Here is a 19,938-nt window from a genome sequence, read left to right on the forward strand (position 1 = left end):
GGACTGTCTCCATCTGTTACCGATTTGTACATTCCAAGCGCTTAGTACAGCGCTATGCACATAAGCGCTCAATAAATACTACTGAGCGAATGAATGAATGAAAGCACGAACGAGGCAGGGATACAGATATTACTCAGAGGGAGGCCAAGGCTCCAGAAAGCACAGTACGGAGGCATAAACAGTAGGGCAGGGAGAACGTCCAATAAACTTACTGGGTTCTACCTCTCCCATTTTGTTTTCCCCTGGTCATTAAATGTTTACTATGTGCTCTCCACACAGCAAGCGCTCCATCAGTAGGATTAATCGCCCCCCAATTAGACTGTAAGCCCGTCAGTGGGCAGGGACTGTCTCTATCTGTTGCCCATTTGTACATTCCAAGCGCTTACTAAAGTGCTCTGCACATAGTAAGCGCTGAATAAATACTATTGAATGAAATGAATGAGTAATTGATATGTGCCTGTCATCTTACTAGGTTCCAGGGGAGATACAGGCTCATCAGGTTGGGCCCAGTCCCTGTCCCACATAGGGCTCCCAGCACTAAACCCCATTCTACAAATGAGATGACTGAGGCGCACAGAAGGGCAGTGACCTGCCCAGGGTCACACAGCAGACAAGGGGTGGAGCCGGGATTAGAACCCAGGCCCTTCCGACTGCCAGGCCCGGGCTCTAGCCAAAAGGCCTGGCGACTTCTGATCGGTCAGTCAGTAAGTCAATCATATTTACTCAGTGCTCCTCTGCCGTGTAACTGTGGACGAGTCACTTCACTTCCAGCGCTTAGTACAGTGCCTGGCCCATAGTGAACGCTTAACAAATGCCTTAATTACTCATTATTATAATTCTCGGTGCCTCGGTTCCCTCATCAGTAAAGTGGAGGTTAAGTCTGTGAGTCCCACGTGGGACGGGGACTGTGTCCGACCTGATTACCTCATATCTCCTCCAGTGCTTAAAACAGTGCTTGGCACAAGGTGAGCGCTCAGTAAATACCACAGTTATTATTAGTATCTCCATTTCATATCTAGTTGTCTTTCCTATTGGGAGAAGACAAGGCTGACTGCGAAGTTCTCGCCTAAGAGCGTGTGGCTGAAGAGACCGAGGTGGACTCTTCCACACGGAGCACACGAAAACGTTGTCCAAAGAGGTTAAATTGTTAAGTATTTCACATCGCTCCTAGGGGAATATACTACCTTTGCAGCCCCTTCTGTGTTTCTTCTGCCATCGATTTCACCACGTTATGGAAATCTTAGCGATCCTGGGCACCTGGATCATTTCTAAACTCACGCTTCACGATCAGATAATCCTCTCGGGATTCCTTTGGCCCTACCTTCCCTAGAATGACGATTATGTGGGCCTTATTTACGAAACCGCAGGTTATTGAGAATAGGCTTGTAGGAGAGGAATTGAGTTCCCCGGAGACGCTCAGAGAAATGAAACTTCGGGTGCTTCGGAGATGAGCGATTTTGAAAAGGCTCCTTCGGATGGACCGGCGTCGGAAAAGCAAAAGGAAGGACTGCAGAAAGAAATTGCCGTCTGTGGCTTTCGAGGCATTCACGTCCTGCAGAACACGTCTACCAACTCTGCGATAGCGTAATAATAATAACAGTGGTGTTTGTTAAGCGTTTCCTCGGCGCCGGGCACCGTACTAAGCACTGTTACCTCATCTAGGAAATGGGGTGTGAGACGGCGAGCCCCATGCGGGACGCCACGCTGGTATTGTTGTTATTTCTCTTTTTGCGTTTCTCCAAGAGATCAACCGAGTTCAGTTCTTGCGGCCCGGCGTGTACCAGTCATACAGGAAACCTCTGACATGGCTCCATCCGGTAAAAACCAGCATCCAGGTTTTAAAAAAAACCCTTAGATTGCCTCCGTTTTAGGCGTCCATCACTCTCCACAGACAGGCCACTCAAAAAGACACGCGAACTCAGTCAAGCCACTTTCACGTAACTCTGATCAACAAGAAGCAGCCCATTCCAAAATGGGAGGCCCCTACATACGTGTGCAAGGTGCAGGTGGAGAAAACTTGTATCCTCTCAACCACCCGAAGCACTCCTTTACACAGAGCCTTGCACACCCGTAACTCACGTACGAATCCCTCTCTTTCTCCTCCCCGGAAATTATTTTAGTGTCCGTCTTCCCTACTACCTTCCTCTAGACTGCAAGCTCGCGAACCAATCTCCCAACTCTGTTGGCTTGTTGATCGACTCCGTTCGTTTGGAAGCACCGTGGCCTAATAATAATAGGTATTTGGGTAATGGGTGTTTGGGGAGGCTGTGCCTCTCTATCACCCTCCTTTCATTCATTCATTCATTCAATAGTATTTACTGAGCGCTTACTAGGTGCGGAGCACTGTACTAAGCACTTGGAATGTACAATTCGGCAACAGATAGAGACAATCCCTGCCCACTGACGGGCTCGCGGTCTAATCGGGGGGGACAGAGGGACGAAAACGAGACAACTTAGTCGCGATAAATAGAATCAAGAGGATGGACACCCCATTAACCAACACCACCTCAGTCTTCAACACCACAAGCCCAAAGGTGAATTTCACCGGCCTTGTTCTAAGCGCTGGGGTAGATACGGGGTCATCCGGTTGTCCCACGGGAGGCTCACAGTTAATCCCCATTTTCCAGATGAGGTAACTGAGACTCAGAGAAGTGACTTGCCCACAGTCACGCAGCTGACAAGTGGCAGCGCCGGGATTCGCAACCATGACCTCTGACTCCCAAGCCCGGGCTCTTTCCACTGAGCCACGCTGCTTCTCTATTCATTCAATAGTATTTATTGAGCGCTTACTATGTGCGGAGCCCTGTACTAAGCGCTTGGAGTGTACAATTCGGCAACAGATAGAGACGATCCCTGCCCAACATATGGAAGCAGTGAATGTGAACTGATATATAAAATGTAGTCTGAAGCAACGATTTTTGAGGGGATGTGGCAGAAAGGTTCTACTTAATTCCGGGGCTGTCACGGTAAAAATAATTGATTCATTCGTTCATTCATTCAGTTGTATTTATTGAGTGCTTCTCTAGTGGCCTAGTGGCTAGAGTAGACGGACAGAAGGGCCTGGGTTCTAATCCCCGCTACAGACAAGGCAAATCACTTCTCTGTGCCTCAGTTACCTCATCTGTAAAAGGAGGATTAAGACTGTGAGCCCCATGTGGGATAGGGACCGTGTCCAGACCAATTAGCTTTTATCTACCCCAACACTTAGAACGGTGCTTGGCACATAGTAAGCGTTTAAGGAAAATCACAAGTGTTATTATTATTATAATGATGACAACGGTGTTATTCGTTAAGCGCTTACTATGTGACCACGTGCCAAGCACTGTTCTAAACGCTGGAGTAAATACAAGGTAATCAGGTCGCCCCACGTGGGGCTCCCAATCTTAACATTTGACAGATGAGGCACAGAGAGGTGAAATGACCTGTCCAGGATCACACAGCAGGCGAGTGACTGTGATTGAGAGGGGGGTGGCGGGCTTCCCCCCTCTGGTGCTCAACAAATGACAGCAATCAAGTCGCGGAGGACGTTAAACGGGAAAGGCTGAAGAAGCAATTTTAAAGGAATCAAGAATCTCTCGAACCGTTCGGAACCAGGGACACGCTGTCCTTTATCGAAACAAGATGATTAAGAAGCTTTCACAGTTTTGGAAGGTTTACAGCCGCTCTATTAGGACTCTAACGGCCTTGGGTACGCGGCAACTAACCCACCGGCCCAGTCGTAGAAAGATGACTCCTCCACGCCACGCAATTACAATCCATAATGAATCGCAGATAGCAAGATCCTGCCTGCTGTACAGGTTAAATATGACCTAGAGTAAATAGGATATATAGATTTTTCATTACCTGGCCACGGCTATAGCCACGAGATAATCAACCCGATTTTTCCTCATTAACATAATTAGCTTGCTATTGATCATTCAGAAAAACCGCTCCCTCATCTCCGGAGCCCGCTGGACACAACCCGACAATAAAAGCAGAAAGCGCAGCAACACGACGTGCTTTCCGCAGGCTGCTTTACCAGGGCCCGGGAGTCAGAAGTCCTGGGTTCGCATCCCAGCTCTGCCACGTCATGAATGGGGAATCTGTTAAACGCTTATTATGTGCCAGGCACTGGAATAATAATAACACTAATGGAATTTGTTAAGCGCTCACTCTGTTCCTGGCACTGTCCTAAGCGCCGAGGTGGATACGAGCGGATCGGGTCGGACAAAGTCCCTGTCCCGCGTGGGGCTCGGAGTCTTCATCCCCATTTTCCAGATGAGGCAACTGAGGCCCAGAGAAGTGAAGGGACTTGCCCAAGGTCACACAGCAGACAGGTGGCGGAGCCGAGATTAGAACCCACGACCCTCCGACTCCCGGGCCCGTGCTCCATCCGCTAGGCCGCGTTGCGTTTCTGCCACTGGCCTGCCGTGTGACCTTGGGAAAGTCACTTCACTTCTCCGTGGTCATTTCCCCCAGCTGCAAAATGGGCGTTCAACACCTGTTCGCCCTCCTACCTTCCCTGTGAGTCTCGTATAGGATTTCATTATCTTGTATCTACACCAGCATTGAATAGAGCGGCTGCCACAGGGTAAGCGCTCAACAAACACCCCAGTTATTATCATTATAGTTATTGCATTTCAGCGACCCCCAAAAATTATCTACTCAAAAGCGGAAACGTCAACCCCTTTCGAACCAAACACCGGAAAAAGGGCCAAGAAATGATCACTTTCCCTTAGGAAGCACTGGTCAGAAGCCAGAATGATATGATTTTTTTCAGAACACAGGGGAATCACCGACGAATTATTCGAAGAATTATTATGTCATTAACCACAACCCGAATGACAACTCTGCTTGAGATGCGAACCTGAAGAACCCACGAAATTTCAATCCCCTTTGACAACTGCCCCTCGGAAGCAGTGTGGTCTAGTGGACCGAGCACGGGCCCGGGAGTCGGGAAGACCTGGGTTCTCATCCCGGTCCCACCACTCGTCCGCTGCGTGACCTTGGGCAAATCACTTCTCTTCTCCGTGCCTCAGTAACCTCATCTGTAAAATGGGGATTAATGCTGTGAGCCCCGTGAGGGAAAGGGACCGTGTCCAACCCGATTAGCTTGTATCTCCCCCAGAGCTTAGAACAGCGCTTGACACATAAGGAAGCGCTTAACAGAGATCATCCAACGTTGCAACGTTGATTTCAGTTCCCTCCCGCGGAAGGCGTGGCGTGAAATCCTTCTCTCCGGACAGATTTTCCTTTGCGATTCATATGTTCGTGCATCTTGTGCATGTTGACACCGCAGTGATTCTGCATGACATCCGAACGAATCTGGCTGCCTCCCACGTGAAACCCAATGAGCAGATTGGGTATCCGCGGCTCTTCTGGCGGGCGATAAAAATAACGGCTCGGTATTAAACGCAATCGCCTCTTTCCCTCCGTCGGCAAATGCGTCCCTGTCAGGCCCGGTCGGGAAATAAAATCGTCCATCTTATTGTCTTGGAGATTTCAAAAATGCCACCCGCCTAAGCCAGGATAATCCATGAATGACCGGCCTTAAACGATTAAGGATTCAAAGTCGGAAATCGATGGACGGTGTTTTCTATCCAGTGGTTCTCTGAAGCCAGTGGACGCCAAAAACAACTAAGTTTGTTAGGGACGTTCACGGTCCAGAAAGAGGTCGGTCAAAGCCATCGATTACTCGGTTGGAGGGTCTTGCAAACACACCCAACTACCGGGCTGGGCCACCCCGGAGACAAGGTAAGGGGTCGCGTACTGAAATCGGCACAAGATGAAAATAATAATAACGTTGGTATTTGTTAAGCGCTTACTATGTGCACAGCTCTGTTCTAAGCACTGGGATGGATAGAGGGGAATCACGTTGTCCCACGTGGGGCTCACGATCTTAATTCCCATTTTACAGATGAGGACACTGAGGCACAGAGAAGTGAAGTGACTTGCCCACAGTCACACAGCTGACTGGCAGAGCCGGGATTCGAACCCGCGACCTCCGGCTCCCAAGCCCGGGCTCTTTCCACTGAGCCACGCTGCTTCTCTAATAATGTGGGTATTTGTTAAGCGCTTACTATGTGCAGAGCACTGTTCTAAGCGCTGGGGGAGATACAGGGTCATCAGATGGTCCCACGTGAGGCTCACAGTCTTCAACCCCATTTTCCAGATGAGGTCAGAAGCCCAGAGAAGTGAAGTGACTCGCCCACAGTCACACGGCTGCCAAGTGGCAGAGGCGGAATTCGAACCCATGACCTCCGACTCCCAAGCGCGGGCTCTTTCCACTGAGCCACGATGCTGTGCGCAGTACTGTACTAAGCGCCTGGGAGAGTACAAGAGAACAGTAAACAGGCACATTCCCTGTCCACAACGAGCTTATGGTCTAGAAGGGAGACACACATTATTAGAAATATAAAAATTACGGATGGGGATCTACCCGCCGGGGGCTGGCACAATGTCACACAGCGGAGAGGCGACAGAGTCGGGACTAGAACCCAGGGCCTCCTGACTCCCAGGCCCGTGCTTTATCCACTAGGCCATGCTGCTTCCCGTGCTTCTCCGCTGTGCTAAGCACTGGACCGGATACATACAATAGGATTAGACGGGTTCCTCGTCTCACGAGGGTCACACGGTCCTACGCGGTCCTCCATTTTACGGACGAGGAAACCGAGGCACTGAGGAGGTCTGCCCGAGGTCACCCTGCAGGCCTGCGGTGGAGCCAAGATCAGAATCCACCTCCCCTCTGAGTCCTCAATCGATGGATCGTACTTATTGAGCGCTTACTGTGTGCGGGGCACCGTGCCGAGTGCTCGGGAGACTACAATACATCGATACACAGTCGCATTCCCTGCTCACAGTGAGTCTACAATCTAGAGGTGGGACACGGAGGTCGATACAAATAAATAAATGAGAGATATGGACACAAGCGACGCAGAAGGGAGGGAGAGAAGAGGAAAGGGGGGCTTAGTCAGGGATTGGACTGTAAGCCCCTCAGTGGGCGGGGATCGGCTCGATCTGTTGCCGAATGGTCCATTCCAAGCGCTTAGTGCTCTGCACAAAGTACGCGCTCAATAAATACCACTGAATGAATGAATGGAAGGCCTCTTGGAGGAGATGGGGCTTCAATAAGGCTTTGAAGGAGGGGCGAGAGTCATCTTCTGTGTCCTCACAGGCTCTATCCATTAGGCCACACTGCTTTATTCTAAGACCGTGCGGACACAGGGGACCAGGACTCCCCCTCACCCGGGAATTCTTTCCCAGCTCTAAGTAATGACAATAATAATGGTGGTATTTGTTAAGCGCTTACTATGTGCAGAGCACTGTTCTAAGCGCTGGGGTATGCGGGGTCATCAGGTCGTCCCACGTGAGGCTCACGGTCTTCATCCCCATTTTCCAGAGGAGGTAACTGAGGCACAGAGAAGTTATGTGACTCGCCCACAGTCACACAGCTGCCAAGGGGCAGAGCCGGGATTCGAACCCATGACCCCCGACTCCCAAGCCCAGGCTCTTTCCACTGCGGTAGGTTGCTCTACGCACAGTAAATACTACTCCGGCTACTGCCACTGGAGCGCATAGATCGGAACGAAACGATGGCTTTTACTTCCTCTGATAATAATAATAATCGTGATGTCTGTTAAGCGCTTACCACGTGCCAGGCACCGTATTAAACGCCGGGGTCGATACAGACAAATCGGGTCGGACACGGTCCCCGTCCCACATAGGCCTCACGGTCTTGAGCCCACTTTACCGATGAGGCAACCGAGGCGTAGGGACGGGAAGTGACTTGTCCACGGTCTCAAAGTGGACAAATCATCGGAAACCAGGTTCTTCTGACGGCCGGGCCCGTGAGGGATTGGAATGAACCGTGCTTCCGGCAAAGAATCAGGAAGTGGGACTCGGTGGGACTTGATCGTGCCCTCAACTAAGACTGCCAATTCCCTCCCGTGTGGCGTGGCCTCCTCCTCTTTCTCCGTTCCACTTCTGCCCGAATCCCACAAGGAGGAAGAGAGCAGTGGGGCCTAGCGGAAAGAGCACGGGCCTGGAGCTCAGAGGATCTGAGTTCTAATCCTCAGCCTCCACAAGCGTGCCGCGTGATCTCGGGTAAGTCACTTCACCTCTCTGGGCCTCAGTTCCCTCTTCGGTAACGGGCGGATTAAGACGCTGAGCCCCACGTCGGGACGGGCACCGATAGAACCCGACTAGCTTCTATCTATCCCAGCGCTCCGCGCAGTGGCCAGCACACAGTTAGCGTTTAATACCACCAACAATGATACGGGCAGACCAGTGAACGACTCCCACCGTCTTCCGCGCGTGTGTCATGTGTGAAGACGTCAGTCCCGTGCGCGTCGGCAAACCGAACCGCCTCGTGTGCGGAATTTTTGGTGAGTTCCAAAGGAGCTATTCCGAGGTATAACTCTCCCGCTATTTCGGGCACCGCTATATTTGCCAGAGAGTGGCTAAATTTAAACTTTTAGTGAAAGGAAATTATGTGCATTTTCTCCCCACTTCCTAAATCTATAGACCGAATCCCGTTAACACATTTGGATTAATTATAAACCTCAAGGATGGGAAAAAAATAGCCCTTTATAAGTTAGTGCTCAATCATCCTAAACACTTCCTTAAATAGTCACAGTTTGCATATGAATGTTGGGAATATGGCATTTTGATTTCTAATGCGTGGCTGTGTAGGAAGTTAACTTCACAGGAAATTGCTACTGAAGAGGCAAAAAAACAATTTTGAGACCCAAAGAAAAATCACAGTGATAAAACACTTTTTGCTTCTTTCTACTCTTTCGGGTTTAAGCTTACTCTCAGGATCACTGCCAGAAGTGAGTCCCCATAAATGATCTTGCCATAATAGATATCGCTTGAACATGGCACGGGTCTGCTGAAATACACCCAGTACGCTAAATTCTGTAAATTGAGATTATTTTGGGCTGCAAGATCTTTAGGGGGAAGGAATCGTGTGCCTTCCTACTAGAGTACTCTTTGTGATCGTGATGATGATAACCATGATAACAGTAGCAACGATACTTATAAATCCTTACTATGTGCCAAACGCTGTGCTGAGCACTGAGGTGGATAGAAAATAATCAGGTCAGATTCCATTTCTGCCTATTCAGGATTCGCAGTCAAAGGGGAGTGAAAACAGATGAGGAAACTGAGGCACAGAAGAGTCGGGCCACACGTCCAAGGGCACACTGCAATCAGTGTACTTTCCAGGTGCTTGGTAGGGTGCTCTGCGCACAGCACGCGCTCAATAGATACGAGAGAATGAATGAATGAATCATATTTACTGAGTGCTTACTGCGTACACAACTCTGTACTAAGCACCTGGGAGAGTACGATACAACAGAATTAGCAGACGCGTTCCCTGCCCACAGTGAGCTCTGATTCTCGAGGAAGTGGCGGGGTCATCATTAGAACCCAGGTCCCCCGACCTCGCGGCTTGGGCTCTTTCAACTAGGCGCCGCTGCTCCTCCACAGTGTCTAGCAGAGAGTCGGCGCTCAGTAGATGCCACTGAGAGGAGAAAAATCGGTCCGGAATATTATTCTAGATCCAGGGATGCCTCTGGCAGGACTTGAGCCTCGGTGATCTTTCTGGGCCTCAGTCTCCCAATCTACCAGGTGGGAAGACGCCGAGGAAAATGCGCTGACGACTTTAAATGGCTTTGAAAGCTTAAATGCAAAATCCAAAAGGTCGCCTTGGTAACCGGGCGACTGGGCACTGCCAATGCCAAGACGAAGGGAGGATCTCAGACCGATCCCGAGCTCCACCCGTCACCATCCTCATCTGGAGATCGACGGCGCTTTTCGGAACCATCACCGTCTCCAGACCTTAGCAAGTGCCACCGTACGGCCGATTGGTTAGAGCCGGGTCCGAGGGTCCGGGTTCGAATCCGGCCTCTGCCGACTGCTCGCCGCGTGACCTGAAGTCATTTAAACTCTCTGTGCCTCAGTTTCCTCACTCGAAAATGGGAGTTCACTCCCTTTCCCTCTCCTACTTGGACTGTGAGCCCCGCCGCGGGACAGGGACCGTGTCCGACCCGATTAACTTGTCTCCGCCCCAGCGCCTCAGAATAGTGTCTGACATAGAGCGAGCGCTTAACCAGCACGATAAAAACAAAAAAACACGGGGCGGCAAGGAGGCCAGAGAGGAGAGAGGCAGGTGTTGTAACCTTCGCTAGGTGTCTGTCGTGTTCTACTCCATTTTAATGGGGCTGCGGAATCGACGGGTATTGACAAAGCTATAACAGTCAACCCGCCTGGCCTTTCCCAGGGAATTATCAATCGTCGGGAAGAGTGAATTCCGCACATCCACCGAGTCTCCTAGAAGTCATCCAGGGGTGGGGGCGGCTGGAGTTAGGGGGAGGGGTGTAATTGATACCCGGGCCACCCTACTTGGACCCGATTTTCCTTCCGGGTGACACCTGTCACTCACAACAGCCCAGCAGCCAAAGCGTGAAAGCGAGACCACGGCCTTGTCAGATTTGTGGTTTCCATCTGAAGGGCGACTGCCGCTCGATCCAATCTGGCCAACTGCGGCTGCCTTCTTTAGGGCAGTCTCTTATCTTCGCGGTGAATTCTAAATGAATTCTGCTATGAAATGCGGAAGGCCGAGAAAACCACTACGTTTCCCCGAGTACCCGGGCTCGCTTACCTCCCTTTGCGATGTGTGATAGGGAATTTCTTGTCTATCAACCAAAATTCACCATTTAGGTGAAAAATGAAAAACATAAATGACTGCAAAATCGAGAGGGTAGTAATAATAATAATGTTGGTATTTCTTAAGCGCTTACTATGTGCGAAGCGCTGCTCTACGCGCTGGGGGATACAAGGTGATCAGGTTGTCCCTCATGGGGCTCACGGTCTTCATCCCCATTGTACAGATGAGGTACTTGAACCCCAGAGAAGTTAAGCGACTTGCCCAAAGTCACACAGCTGACAGGTGGCGGAGCCGGGATTCGAACCCACGACCCCTGACTCCCAAGCCCGGGCTCTCTCCACTGGGTCACGCTGCTTCAGGTGCTATTATTAAGCACTTATCGGGTGCCAAGCAGTGGTCTAAGCACTGAGGTATATACAAGTCAATCAGGTAGAGAAGCAGCGTAGCTCAGTGGAAGGAGCCCGGGTTTGGGAGTCCGAGGTCATGGGTTCGAATCCCGGCTCGGCCACTTGTCAGCTGGGTGACTGTGGGCAAGTCGCTTCACTTCTCCGGGCCTCAGTTACCTCATCTGTAAAATGGGGATTAAGACTGTGAGCCTCCCATGGGACAACCTGATTCCCCTCTATCTCCCCCAGCACTTAGAACAGTGCTCTGCACATAGTAAGCGCTTAACAAATACCAACATCATTACTATTATCATTATCATTAGGAAGGACATAGTTCTTGTCCCATGTGGGGCTCGCAGTCTAAGTAGGAGGGGGAATAGGCATTATATTCCCATTTTACAGTTGAGGAAACTGAGGTGCAGACACTTCAAGTGACTCACCCAAGGTCACGCACTCAAATCATATTTATTGAATGCTACATGCGGAGCACAGTAGTCATTCATTCATTCAATAGTATTGACTGAGCATTTACTCGGTGCAGAACACTGTACTAAGCGCTTGGAATGGACAATACGATAGAGACCTTGGTAGACCCTTCCCCTTCCCACAGTGAACTTACAGTCTAGAGGGAGAGAGATATCAAGAGACCTAAATGAATGACAGATACGAACAGCAGTGCTGTGGGACTGGGACGGGGGCGCTGAATAAAGGGAGCAAGTCACGGCGATGCAGAAGGGAGTGAGAGAAGAGGAAAGGGGGGGGGCGCAGTCAGGGAAGGCTTCTTGGAGGAGATGGGCCTCCCTAAAGGCTGTGAAGGGAGGGAGCGTCCCTGTCTGTCGGACTTGAAGAGGGAGGGGGTTCCAGGCCAGAGGCGGGACGTGGCCGAGAGGTCGGCGACGAGATAGATGAGATCGAGGTACAGTGAGTAGGTCGGCATTAGAGGAGCAACGGGGCTCGGAGTCCGGGTCGGAGAGGGAATGGGTATTAAATCGCCGTCTTTACAGACGAGGTAAGTGAGGCAAGAGGAAGTGAAGTCCCTTGCCCAAGGTGACACGGCAGACAAGCGGTGGAGCCAGAGATCAGAACTCAGGACCTTCTGACTCCCAGGGCCGGGTCTATCCACTAGCCAGCACTGCTTTCCACCTCTGGCCGTTCCTCCCCTGAACCCACCGGGGTGAAATCTGGGCTCAACTCTGGGGGTGAAGAGAGGAGAATCAAGGCAGGGGAATGTTAGGACAGGCCCCGACGCCTTGGTCAATGGACTGGGATTCTGGGCGTGGGCGGAGGGAAGCGTCTACTAAATCCTTCTCTGTTGTACCTCAGTACGCCGGGATCCACTGACCAACCGAGGTAAGAGTAAAGGACACAAGCAGCAGACAAGGCAAGTGAATGGTAGCCTCGAAGCAGCGTGGCCTAGTGGATAGAGCCCAGGCCTGGGAGTCAGGTGGATCTGGGTTCTGATCCCGGCTCAGCCGCTTGTCTGCGTGACCTTGGGCAAGTGGCTTCACTTCTCCGGGCCTCGGTTACCTCGGCTGTAAAATGGGGATGAAGACGGTGAGCCCCCCGTGGGTACCTGCATCCACCCCAGGGCTTAGAACAGTGCCTGGCCCACAGCAGGCGCTTAACAGACACCGTAATTATCGTTATTATTCTCTTGCGAAATGCCTGTGAAAATCAGCACAAACCAGGCACGGCATGCGACGGGGAGAAGGAATCCGTCTCCTTCCTCCGCGGTTCCAAGACCCATCACATATGTGCAGATAGAATGCAGCTCACAGCCCGTCTGGCCTTCACCCTGAAAGCATTTGACTTTAAATAGATTCGGATTATTAGGTATTCCAGAGAGAGTTCCACCTGCAGCATCTCTTCTGGTCCCTGCTCGGCATCACTTCAATCCTCAGATACGTAAGCGGGTTTAAACGAGCCATGTTGGGCCAGTGGCACTGGCTAAGAACTCTCTCGGCGATGCTAACCCACCCTGGGGGTGAATGTTACAGCCGGGAAAGTATATTCCCGACGCAACCCAGATTTCTCCGTCATTATCCCCCGTGTTTATCCAACGGCTCTGCCTGGGGATTTAATAATAATTATGGTATTTCTTAAGGACTTACTCTGAGCCTGTCACTGTACTTGCCTCCGTCTGTTGCCGAATTGCACATTCCAAGCGCTCGGTACAGTGCTCTGCACATAGTAAGCGCTCAATAAATACTATCGAATGAACACTACGCGCTGACATGGACCCAAGCAAATCGGGTGGGACACAGGGCTCACAGTCGCAACCCCATTTGACAGATGAGGACATTGAGGCCCAGAGACGTAAAGGGACTTGCCCAAGGTCACACGGCAGGCAAGTGGCGGACCTGGGATTAGAAGCCATGACCTTCTGACTCCCAGGCCTGTGCTCTGTCCCCTATGTCACATTGTCCATGTTTATATAACTACCATTTCCCCACCTTTCTCCCACTAAAGCCCAGCTCACACTCCCTAGGCAGTCCTTTTCTGCTAAATTCCTCTCCGCTCTCCCGCCACCAACCTCTTCCTCTTACTCCCATCTCCTACCCGGAATGCCTTCCAATTTCCAGCCTCAGCTCTCCATCCCCAATTCCCGACTGGACCTCCATCTTCCCCAGGAGGCCTTTTCCCCATAGCTTCTGGGATCCCCGCTGTTTAGAGCGGAGAAAAGCCGTACCCCTCTTTTGAGAAGTACCGGGGTTCAAAAAGCATCGCCTTTGTCCCCAGTTGTCTAAGGACAATTTTATCTGCTGGGAATGAAGCCAAGGATACCTTGCAAGGTCGAGTTTTCAGTCTAGACTCTAACTGGGTGACTAAGGTGAAATTCAATCAACCAACTGATCGTATTTATTGAGCAGTTAAAGAGTGCAGAGCACCTTGCTGAGCGCTTGGAACCGCCCCGGATAACTGAGTTAGTAGACATGTTCCCTGCCCACTGGGAGCTTACAATCTAGAGAGGGAGACAGATATTAATATGAATAAATTAAGAATATGTACTTAAGAACTATGGGGCTGAGGGAGGGGTGAATCAATCAATCCTATTTACTGAGCAGGTATTGTGCGCATACTGCGTGAATAAAGGGAAATTGATTCTCCCATCAGTAAAATGGGTGCAATATCTATTGCTCCTTAAAGTACAGGCATACTCTTTTCGGTTGGACAAGGAAGTTTTGAGGAGAAGCGTGAGACCGTGGGAAATGTTATTTTGGAGTGCTACGTTAAAGTTACGTTATTATCTGGCTGCCAAACTCCCGCCCACGTTCCGCCTCCGCCCTGGAACGCCTTCCATCCTCATATTACACCGACAATGACTCTCCCCACCTTCGAAGCTTTATCTCCTCCAAGAGGCCTTCCCTGATTAAGCTCTCCTTTCCTCTCCTCCCACTCTCTTCTGCGTCTCCCTGACTTGCTCCCTTTATTCATCCCCCCTCCCGGCCCCACACCGCTTATGTCCACTATGGTCATTTATTTATTCCTCTTAATGTCTACCTCCCCCTCTAGACTGTAAGCCCGTTGTGGGCTGGGAATGCGTCTGTTTATTCTTATCTTGCACTCTTCCGAGCGTTCAGTACAGTCCTCCGCACACGGTAAGCGCTCAATAATAAATACGATTACTGACCGAATGGAAGAGCGGAGCAATTCAAGGTAGGTTTCATCGACTGATCAAGGTTATACTAATTAGGAGTCAGAGACCTTGTGCTCCCAGCCCTGTATTAAAATCTTCTGGGATCTTCTTCCACTCCATAAAAGTTCATTAAGGGAGTAGTAAAGGTGTTGAAAGACTGGCCATTAAAAGATGAAAATGATTAACACTTGTTAGCGTTTTCTTAGCACCTCCATTAATATCTTTCTTGGCAGAGGAGAAGGGTTTGATGGCTGTTCTTTATATGACTAAGAAAGGGTAAACTTCGGCAACTCTACATACCAAAGGCAGAACTTTGTGGGTTACTCTAATATTTTTATGCTCGTGGACCCCATCTTTTAAAAAAAATGCACATATTTCTAAAGCTCTTGTCAACGTTCACGTGATTTTTTTCTGGTATTGGTTAAGCGCTTACCACTTGCCAGGCACTGTACTAAGCCCAGGGGTAGACACAAAATAATCAGGTAGGACACAGTCCCTGTCCCACACGAGCCTCACGGTCTTAATGTTGCACCAAGGGTGCATCACGAGCAGACCGTCCATCGGCTTAGCTCGTGGAGGTCCAAGTCGAAACCAATTCCAAACTGGCACGGTCAAGAGATCCTATCTACGTCGCGGGATTAAAAATGATCCCACTGGATAGCAAGGATTCCAGTGAGAAGCAACATGGCATAAGTGGCTAGAACCCAAGCCTGGGAGTCAGAAGGACCTGGATTCTAATCCCAGCCCGGCCTCGTGTCTCCCGGGTGACCTTGGACAAGTCATTTCACTTCACTGGGCTTCAGTTCCCTCATTTGTAAAATGGGGAGGGGCTGCGAGCCCCACATGGGACAAAGGACTGAGTCCGACATGATTTACTTGTATCCACCCTGGTGCTGAGTAGAATCCTAAACAAATACCACAGTTGTCAATGGACTGGTGGGGGATTTATGTTGAGCTCTTCAGTCCGACATCTTGCCTTTCTGCGATGAGGTCAGGCAGCTGGTGGTGGAGAACGTGGGGGTGAGTGTCCCCTGCAGACTCGCTGAAGGGTTTGGGGAGAATTGGCGGGTGAGGTAAACTTCCACGTTCCACCCCTGGCAAAAAGGGGGCCTATTTGTTGCTGAATTGTACTTTCCAAGCGCTTAGGACAGTGCTCCGCCCTCAGTAGGTGCTCAATAAATATGACGATGAATTATTATTATTAAACACTTACTGTGTGCAGAGTACTGTACCAAGCACGTGGGAGAATAAAACCGAATTAGCTGACACATCCCCGGCCCTTAATGAGCTCACAGTCTAGAGGGGGAGACGGACATTAATGTGGATAAAACCCACGTAATTCCCCGTTTACACGCTCTACTAAGTAAGCAATCGCCTCTCCATGTAATCATCTTGCCCATTTTCTGGTCTTCCCTGCCAGTTAATAATAACAACTGTGGTATTTGTTAAGCACTGTATTAAACGCTGGGGTGGATACAAACAAATCGGGTTGGACTCGGTCCCTGTCCCACACTCGGCTCACGGTCTTAATCCCCGTTTTACAAATGAACTAACCGGCGTCCACCGAAGTGAAGTGATTTGCCCAAGGTCGCACAACGGACAAGTGGCCGAGCGGCAATTAGAACCCATGACTTTCTGATTCCCGGGCCCGTGCTCTATCCTCTACACCAGGCTGCTTCCCATAATGACCCTCAGTCCCCCCGATCAGGATGGGTAGGGAACGAACCTTCCTGGCGTCTCCTCCTACACCTGGCATTTCGCCCAGTAGGTGAAATGCGCTGTACTAAGCGCTCGTCAAGTACCAATCCATGGAGCTTACTGTCTAGCAGAAGAGAGAAGCGGAGAAATCTTTCCTTTCAGTGGCATCCAAATGCATCTGGCCATGACCGATTCGGGCAATCGTATTTATTGAGAGCTTACTGTGTGCAGAGGACTGTACTAAGCGCTTGGGAGAGTTCAATACAACAATAAACGGACATATTTCCGGCCCACAGTGAGCTTACGGCCTAGAAAGCTGAATAGATGCCATCAATCAGTGGTACTTATTGAGCGCTTACTGTAAGCAGAGCACAATTGGGTACGGAATTGGTAGACACGTTCCCTGACCACAGTGAGCTTCCAGTCTAGAGGACAAAAGTGCTGGAAATGTGGTATAAAATAAATACACAGTCCCCACTACTGTAATATTCATCATTACTAATGATATTTATTGAGTGCTTACTACGTGCAGAGCAGTGTACTAACCTTGGAAAAATATAAAATAACAGAGGAGGCGGACAGGTTCCCCGCCGCCTCTCTCCAATACTTATTACAGTGCTTAGCCCTAATTTAGGAGCTCAATAAGAACGAGTGCCTGATGGTAAAATTGCCAGCCAAATCCCAAGAAATAAGAGCTTAGTTCAATCTTCGTTTCTTTCGCGCTGCCAATCTCATAGCCGCTCAGGCTACGACGGAATTCCGATCCACCGGGAAATGCATCCCATTTGGCAGGCGAGGGGATTTATCCACTGTTCTTGCATTCCTCTGCATTATTCAAGAATTTCCCGGGATATTTTAGGGGCTGCTGAATACAATTGGAAACATAAGGCCTGCTTAAGGTTTGCAAAGGCCAGGTTTAAAATGAGCCAAGTGCCTGGGTAATTTAGGATTAAAAAAAAGCAAAACAAGTTCTGTTAGCTAGATTTTATCTTGACGAGGCGCCGGACTTGGCTTTACTAGAGAATCTGATAGGAAAAGAAAGGCCTCAGATTGTCCTTTCTCAACGTGAACCTCCGAGTGTACATTTTATTAGTTTCGAAAACAAAATTCTGGGGATGAAAGAACATAAAACACTAAAAATACTGTGCGTTAAGGCTTGCTTGGGCTGACTAGTTGTCTAACCTAGCTCTTAGTACTTCCTTCCAAAAACGCAAGCGGCAAGCAAGACCTAGGTTCTAATTTCGTCTCCGAAACGTTTGTTGAGTGGCTTGGGGAAGTAACTGAACCTCTCTGAGCCTCTTCACTGACCCCTGTAATACGAGGATAGCGATATCTGCCTTGCAGGGACGCTGGGAGGACAAGAGGGAGTGCTAAGCGCTTAGTACAGTGCTTCGCACACGGTAAGCACTCAGTAAATACGTTTGAATTGAACGAAAGGGAGGTACATAGTCACTGAGTAGGAAATACGAATGTTTATTGTTATAGTCTCCCAAGCTCTTAAGTGAGTGCTCTGCACACAGTAACAGCTCAGTAAATACGACTGACTGAACGAAAGCAAGTGCCTTGTGATCACGATGATGATGATGATGAGTATTTTTTAAGCGCTTACTATATGCCAGCCACTGTTCTAAGCGCTAGATACAAGCAAATCAGGTTGCAGACAGTCCCTGTCCCATATGGGCTCCTAATCTCATGCCCCATCTTGGAGCTGAGGTACAGAAAAGTGAAGTGACTTGGCCAGGGTCACACGGCAGACTTGGGGCAGAACCGGGATCAGACTCCAGGTCCTTCCGACTCTCAGGCCCGTGCTCTAGAGCTGCTTCTCTAAAAAAGAGACTACAGAATAAAAGCACTATGTAGAATCAAAGTGTAATCGATTAATCAATGGTATTTACTGAGTGCTTACTATGTGCGGAGCACTGGTCCAAGTGCTTGGGGAAGAACAATGTAAAAGAATTGGTCATCGCGTTCCCCGCCCACAATGAGCTGACAGTCCAGAGAGGGAGTATAATGCATAAGAGAAGCAGCGTTAACTCAGTGGAAAGAGCCTTGGGAGTCAGAGGTCATAGGTTCGAATTCCGCCTCTGCCACTTGGCAGCGGGGTGACTGCGGACGAGTCACTTCGCTTCTCTGTGCCTCAGTTCCCTCTTCTGTAAAACGGGGATTAAGACTGTGAGCCTCACGTGGGACCGCCTGATGACCCTGTATCTCCCCCGGCGCTTAGGAAAGTGCTCTGCACATAGTAAGCGCTTAACCAATACCAACATTATTATACTTTTCCTGTCGGATTAAAAACAGTGTAGAAAACTATGGGTAGCCCAAATAAAGTCTGTAGCTTTACAATCACACCAACTGTATATCAATCCCAAGGCTATTTGTTATTATTAATAATAATAACAACAATAACTGTGGTATTTGTAAGTGCTTACTGTGTGCCAGGCACCGTTCTAAGCACTGGGGTGGATACGAGCAAATGGAGTTGGACACAGTCCCTGTCCCACGTGGGGCTCACAGTCTCAATTCCCTTTTTTTTTTTTTTTTTTTTTTTACAGATGAGGTAACTGAAGCCCAGAGAAGTGAAGCGTTTTGCCCCAGGTCACACGGCAGACAAGTGGCGGAGACAGGATTAGAACCCATGCCCCTCTGACTCCCAGGCTTGTGCTCTACCCACTACCCCACGCCATTTCCCTCCAACGGTATTCTTTTGACAGCACAGCGCGTTGGATCTGGTTGGGGCTTCGACAATCAATGATGGTATTTGAGCACTTACTGTGTGCAGAGCACTGTACTGAGCGTTTGGGAGAGCGCAAAACAGTAATAATTATGGTATGGGCAGAGCACTGCTCTAAGCGCTGGGGTGGATACGTAGTAATCAGACTGTCCCATGTGGGGCTCACATTTTTTAATCCCCCTTTTTACAGATGAGGTAACTGAGGCACAGAGAAGTGAAGCGACTTGCCCAAGGTCACACAGCAGACAAGTGGCGGAGCCGGGATTAGAACCCACGACCTCCGACTCCCAAGCCCGGACTCTTTCCACTAAGCCACTCTGCCTCTCTGTAGAAGTGGGAGAACGATCCCTGACATTTAGGGGCTTCCAATCTAGTGGAGTTTATTCCCCCGATAGTTTGGGGGAAAATTTGAGCACCTGCTAAGTCTCCCGAAGAGAGATTCATTCATTCAGTCGTATTCGTTGAGCGCTTACTGTGGGCAGAGCACTGTACTAAGCGCTTGGAAAGTACAATTAGAGATGGGTACTTCTCTCTCTGCTGCTCTGATGCACAACGCACAGATAATTAAACCATCAGGGATCAAAATGGGGAGGGGGAGGTTGAGAGGGAAAGGGGCGGGAATATCAGAGGGAAGCAGAGGAGAAGGAAAAGGACAAGAAAGAGGACGGGAAGGAGAAGGAAGTGAGAGGGGACGAGGAAAACCGGAGAAGCTGCGAGGCCTAGTGGATAGAGTACGGGCCTGGGAATCAGAGGACCTGGGTTCTAATCGCGGCTCCATCCCCTGCCTGCTGTCCCACCTTGGACAAATCACTTCACTTTTCTGTGCCTCAGTTTCCTC

This window comes from Ornithorhynchus anatinus, chromosome 15 (assembly GCF_004115215.2).
Source record: "Ornithorhynchus anatinus isolate Pmale09 chromosome 15, mOrnAna1.pri.v4, whole genome shotgun sequence".
NCBI classification, from domain to species: domain Eukaryota; kingdom Metazoa; phylum Chordata; class Mammalia; order Monotremata; family Ornithorhynchidae; genus Ornithorhynchus; species Ornithorhynchus anatinus.